General features: G+C 38.8%; 1 protein-coding gene and 1 pseudogene across 3 annotated transcripts in view; both read right to left on the reverse strand.

Annotated features, from left to right (window-relative positions):
* The window catches only part of Myo1d (myosin ID), a 276,639-nt gene that overhangs the window by 141,900 nt on the left and 128,538 nt on the right, over positions 1 to 6,201 (reverse strand).
* LOC120095458 (small nucleolar RNA SNORA26) lies at positions 29 to 124 on the reverse strand (annotated as a pseudogene).

The raw sequence follows: 6,201 nt of genomic DNA on the forward strand, positions 1-6,201 counted from the left end.
TTTGTTTGTTTGTTGTTTTTTTTTTCCTATCTGTGACTCCAGACAGGATCCAAAGAGAAGGTGCAGTTTTCCTTGCCCTTCTGTGTTTGCCTCTTAAAGTACCTCGACAACCTTAAAAGGGCACAGGAAAGGGCGACAAGTTGCTCTTAAAGGGCTTAGGTTGGACTCTTGTGACTGCTTGCGTTGTGATGGTTTCTCAGACCCTAACGCTGTAATTCATGCTTTGACAGTTGTCACTCACATCCTTTCCTGTCCCAAGGGTGGCTCACAAGACAGTTTAACAAGCACAGATCTCTTCTCCCAGAGAACACCTCAGAATACAGCACTCACTGACCAAGACACATTACTCTTCATGTCAAGAGCTGATTCATGCCCCCAACATCAACTTTTCCTCCACTTGTATTAGGAACATACCTCGGTCCACATGTTTTACAGTGAGTGATTCAGACACTGCTGGATGTCTGAGGTGATTTGACAAAGGAACTGTGCCAACTCCATAGGCCTCCCCCTCATCACCTTTGTGGCTGGTTTTATAAACTTTCCTTCAAGTGTGTGAGTCACAGATGATTTTCCTCACAACAGGGCACCCTGAATGTTAGCACTGTTGAGCAAGTGCATTGTGTGTGTGGGAGGCAGGTTACTGGGTTCAAATTCCAGCTCTAGCATTCATCATCTGTGTGACCTCCACCCATCTCCTTAACTAGAATTTTAGTTCCCTAGTTACCAAACGGACTTGTCTACACGGTTCTTAGAAGATACAGTAGCATATAAAGTAACCAGAAGAACATCCATCGGCCAGACACCATCTGAGAAAGCAAGTTTTGATTTGTTTCTTTAAGGGAAGAGTAATTTTTTTTGAGAAATAATTATTTTGCATTTAGTCTGAGAAATAACAAAGCATGTGGTTCGTTTCCCATAGAAGGAAGAGGGCTTTGTTTAGAGGTGCCTTGGGGCTGGGGATTTAGCTCAGTGGTAGAGCGCTTACCTAGGAAGCGCAAGGCCCTGGGTTCGGTCCCCAGCTCCAAAAAAAAAAAAAAAAAAAAAAAAAGAGGTGCCTTAAAGACTGCTTGGCTTCCTACCTCACTTGACAAAGCTTCACAGTAAACAGCTCCTGAGAGGAGGGGGCTAACGGGCTGAAGAAGCAACAAAAATCCTGGTTGGAGAATGACTCTGCTCAGTCTGTCTTGTGGTTAGTTTACTCTGTTCTGTGCACAAACCTCAGAGGTCCCTTACAATTAACAGCTAGATTATTCTCAAGCTTCAGAATTCACAATTTTCACTGTAAGCTTATTGCTAATGAGTCACCCTTAAGTCTCCACCAGATCATTCTTGTGATAGGATTTTATTATACCTACCCCCATGGGCTTTATTATAACCCCCCACCCTAACAAACAAACGCAAACATGCAAGACACAGCACAAAGTTAGCAAATACATGTGAGAACACACAGATAAAGTTAAATCCTTAACCAAGACAGACTAGCAAGGGCAGTCCTTGGGATACACTGGCTACCTGGCCACCTTTGAAGTGTTTGTTATTTTAAAAAATGAAAAGCTATTTTAGAAAAACACTTATAATTAATACATTATAGCAAGTTTTAAAAATATACTTGAATGACATTCTAAACTGAGAGCAGAGTACATGACAGGTTGCAAGGAACCATGGCCAATGGTATGTGGACTGTGCTTTGATGTATACACTACTATGCTCCACGCTCAGCAAGCCCAGGCTGTCCCTAATCATCTGGGAAAACACGGGTTCCAGCCAGCTGGAGATAGTGAAAGACCAAGAATCGGATAATGACAACAATTATTAATTCATAGTATGGGGCTGGAGAGATGGCTCAGTGGGTTAAGAGCACTGGCTGCTCTTCCAATGGACCTGGACTCAATTCCCAGCATCCACATGGTAGCTCACAACTGTCTGTAACTCCAGTTCCAGGGGATCCAACACTCTTACACAGAAAAGTAAATAAATCTTTAATAAATTTATGGTATAATAAATGCCACTAAGTCCCTAATGTGATCTTGAGCAATAACAGAAGTAAAAAGCTCACAAAACTAGAAAGTGAAATAACATACACTAAAGCATGTATTGCCTGGGGAAGATGATTACACTTTATTTACTTACTTTGTTGTGTGTGGATGCATATATGTGTGGATGCACATATTATGACACTCGAGTGGAGGTCAGAGATAATCATGGGAATTCTCTTCTTCTATCCCCTGGACTGAACTCAGGTAGTCAAGCCCATTATGAGCCATCTCACTGGCCTCCAACTTCTGTGTGTGTACATTGGAGGTTGAAACTAGGGGCTCGTACAGATTAGGACAGCACTGAGCTACAGACCCAGATCTTGATTTTTTGATAAAGAGTCTTCCTATATAGCTCATGTTCGACTGAAACTCATTATGTAGCCCAGGTTTGCCTCAAACTTGTGATCCTCCTGTCTCTGTCTTCCAAGAGCTGAGATTACAGGTATGTGCTTCTATGCTGAAGTGATTATCTTAAAAAACAAACAAACAAACAAACAAACAAACAAATCAAACAAACCAAAATGGAAAAAATGAGATCAACTACTGGGAATAAAAGGAATCTGACAGACAGACAGACAGACAGACAGACAGACACACACACACACACACACACACACACATACAGGCACGCACGCACGCACGCACACACACACTATAGAATAGCTAGTCTTGTATACAGGAAAAGCAAATCCCAGAAAAGCTTCCATAGTTCATCATTAACACATGTGAAAGAAGTTGGAATAGGATACTCTCACTTCTGTTCTTCATGTTAAAAAAGACTTGACAAGATAAAACACACAGTTAGTAAACTAAAAGTAAGAAAATTACAGAATAAGTACATTGGAAACATGGTCCTTGGGGACCAACAGTCAAATGTATCACTAAAGCTGGAGAGAAAACAAAGTAAGCATGAGAAGGAGTGACTGCAGACAGTGTGGAGAACCTGAAGAAAAATGGGTTCAAGTCTACTCAACTAAATTTAAGAACCTGGATGACTTTCTAGGGAAAAAAATGATCAAAACTGATTCTACAACAGATAATACAAAAACCCACAGGTCATCATAAAGACCAAAAGAAAGCTAACTGCCGAGGTGGCACATACCTACAATCCCAATATCCTGCGAAACTGAGTATCGAGTTAGGTTGGCCTACATACCAAACCCCTGTCTCAAGGAAAGGCAAACATAACAACAGACAAAAGGAAACACAAAGCTCAACAACATTGTTGAGTTCTGCCCACACAAATGTCCGGTCCAGATGTCTTCCTAAGGAAGTGGACCTGAGAACACATTGGTTGGATTGTTTCAAAGGACAGACCAAATACAGTATCAGATCTAAAGGAAGACAACAGAAATTAACAACAAAATCATAACAGACAACTGGGCGTGGGTACACACTCTCCCCAGAACCAGGAAGGCTGAAGCAGGATGGCTATGATGACTAATTCAAGCCCGAGCTACATAGCCAGCTCCTGACACTAACCAAGTAAACCAACCAACAAGGCAGTCCACCACCACCACAGAGCTCCCTCAAAGACACTTACTGAGGATCCAGGGAAAGGACTTGAAGATCTGTGACAGGTGCATGAAAATAGTTCAGTGTTCAGAAAATAAAGACCTAAAGTCATAGTCATTCGTAAGAAGGAAAACAGAAGTGGACAAGGGCAATGTTCAAAATGCAATTAGTACAAAGAAATTGTTTGAGATTAAATAGAATTCTGTAATCCAGTTTAAAAGTTATTTTGTATTCCAGGTAAAGTGAATGGAGACCAAGACTTAGAAACACTTTGGCAACTATAAGGGAAGGGATAATTTTATGTTTGCATAGCCAGAAAAACTAGTCACAAATATGAATTAAGCAATGTTTCCTTCTTGATGCAGAAGACCCAACATAAGTCAATATTAGTCTCTGCACCAACATTACTATGTAGAAAATACAATAAATTCATTAGCATAAAAATAGTAAAGTATCTATAAATTAATCATGAACCCTAAGCCCTTTTTTGGTCTAAAGGCAAATGAAGATGATTTAATTAATAAACCTATTTTGTACTCATAATAGATCACTTAATACTGCACAAATATTAATCCTTTTAAGAGATTTTGTAAATTCAATACAGTCCTAATAAAGATCACTATTGTGTTTAATGAACCGATTATACACATTAAAATTTTTATTGCAGGATAAAGGTCTTTATGTGGTCTCATCCATCTCAGTAAAGAAAAGCACAGAAAGTGGGTTTATCCTACATCAAGACAGGGTTCCTTCACTGTTCCCTGCTGTGAACCTTATTCACCTGAGAAAGTTTTAGATAACTAAATATATGGGTTGCCTAAATATATATACATATATACAACTATATGTATAAAATATATATACAAATCAAATATTTAATAATAATAAACAGTAAAGAAATTTATTTTAAAACAACCCTTTGTGATACATATATTTTGTCATTTATTAAAGATGAAAGAAAATTAGCATACTATGAAATACACATAGGAGCCAAAGTCCATTTATCATTTTTTTTTGTTTTTGTTTTTCAAGACAAGGTTTGTGTAGCCCTGGCTGCCCTGGAACTTAAGAGATCCGCCTGACTCTGCCTCCCAGGTGCTGGGATTAAAGATGTGGTACCATCATACCCAGCACCAACACTATTTAAAAAGAAAACTCCGCCATTCAAACAGCAATTTTTAAGATCAAACATTCTAACAGGATGCAATCTAAGAATACACTAATTTGATACACACAGAAGAGTGACAGTGTGAAAATATTGTCTTTGTTTTCTGTAATCCAACTGTGTTTCTATAAGGGCAGTGAACTTGCATGCACTTTAACAATGAGCACAATTCACAGCACGCGGTGATCTCAAATCTGAGCTAAAGCGTTGCAGCAGATTGGTTGGTGCTGTAATAGCTTGTACACTGCAAACTGGGCACGTCGGGTGTTCTGAATCAAAACTGCAGTAAAGTTCACAATGTAACATAGCTGAGCCCTGCCTCAAATATCTCAGATTCATTATGTGTTTGATTCTGAATTCATTTTGGTTTTGCTGCATGTTCAGAAGGTTTGCACTCTCCACACTCAGTTACTTAGTCACATATGGGCTGTAACTCACAACTAAGAAGCTTAAAACATACTGTGGTAAAAGCCGTGTGGCGTTAATATAAATAAAGACAAACAGAAAAGCTGGAACAGAGCTGAGCAGGGAAACAGTATATTCAACATGAGTTATAAGCAGCTCCAAACAGAAAAGGAGAAGGAACGACTATGCAGGAATTGTGTGAGAATGTAACAGGCCAAGACCTTCCTGTAACGGATGCCATGTTAGAGGAACCATCCTGACCTTGAAACCCAGCACGTAGGTCCTGACACCTGCCAAAGTAGGAACAATGACCTAGTCCATCAGAGGCCTGGTCCATAGCTCCAGGACAGGCTCTAAAGGTATTAACCGTGCCTTTTAGCTTCTGTTGTTCTGCTTCTTACTAGTGGAAGTGTGAGTATGCCGATTTAGTGCATAAAAGACAAAAAGATGTAAGGATTTGGGCAAGTTCTCCATGCAGCCACCGGCCAGCAATAAAGACTTTCTTCTTAGATTTAAGATGTTCATGTGATGGTCTCTGATGGGCTTACCTCACACAAAGGAGACAGGCCAACTATGTGAAAGGAAAACAAATAGGACTTCTATTTAATATATGTATTACAAAAGAATTAAAGAGCTAAATGTAAGAGAGAAATTCATCTAATTCTTAAGAGAAAATATATTTTTGTGATCTAGAAACAAAGGAATTCTTCTCAAATAAAATTCAAAAGTCCAAAGTATAAAGCACAACGTATACAAAGTATGAAATTAAAGAATCTGTGTTCACAGAGCACATTATAGATACATGTCAATTAATGTCTATAAAATAAAATAGGAGAACATATAATGTCAAAAGTGGATATAAGGCAATGTTAAGAATTGGATTCAAGGAATCTTAATTATTATCAAGAAGACACCAACTTGAAGAAAAATGAACAAAAGACCTAAACAATAGAAGCTTCATAAAATGTATAAGTACACATATATGTAGTTTATTGGCATTACCTCCACAATAGGGAGATAATGTCCCAAACTTACACTTTATGCTGGCAAATAAAAACCTCAGGACCAGGAATAGGTTAA

This window comes from Rattus norvegicus, chromosome 10 (genome assembly GCF_036323735.1).
Source record: "Rattus norvegicus strain BN/NHsdMcwi chromosome 10, GRCr8, whole genome shotgun sequence".
NCBI classification, from domain to species: Eukaryota; Metazoa; Chordata; class Mammalia; order Rodentia; family Muridae; genus Rattus; species Rattus norvegicus.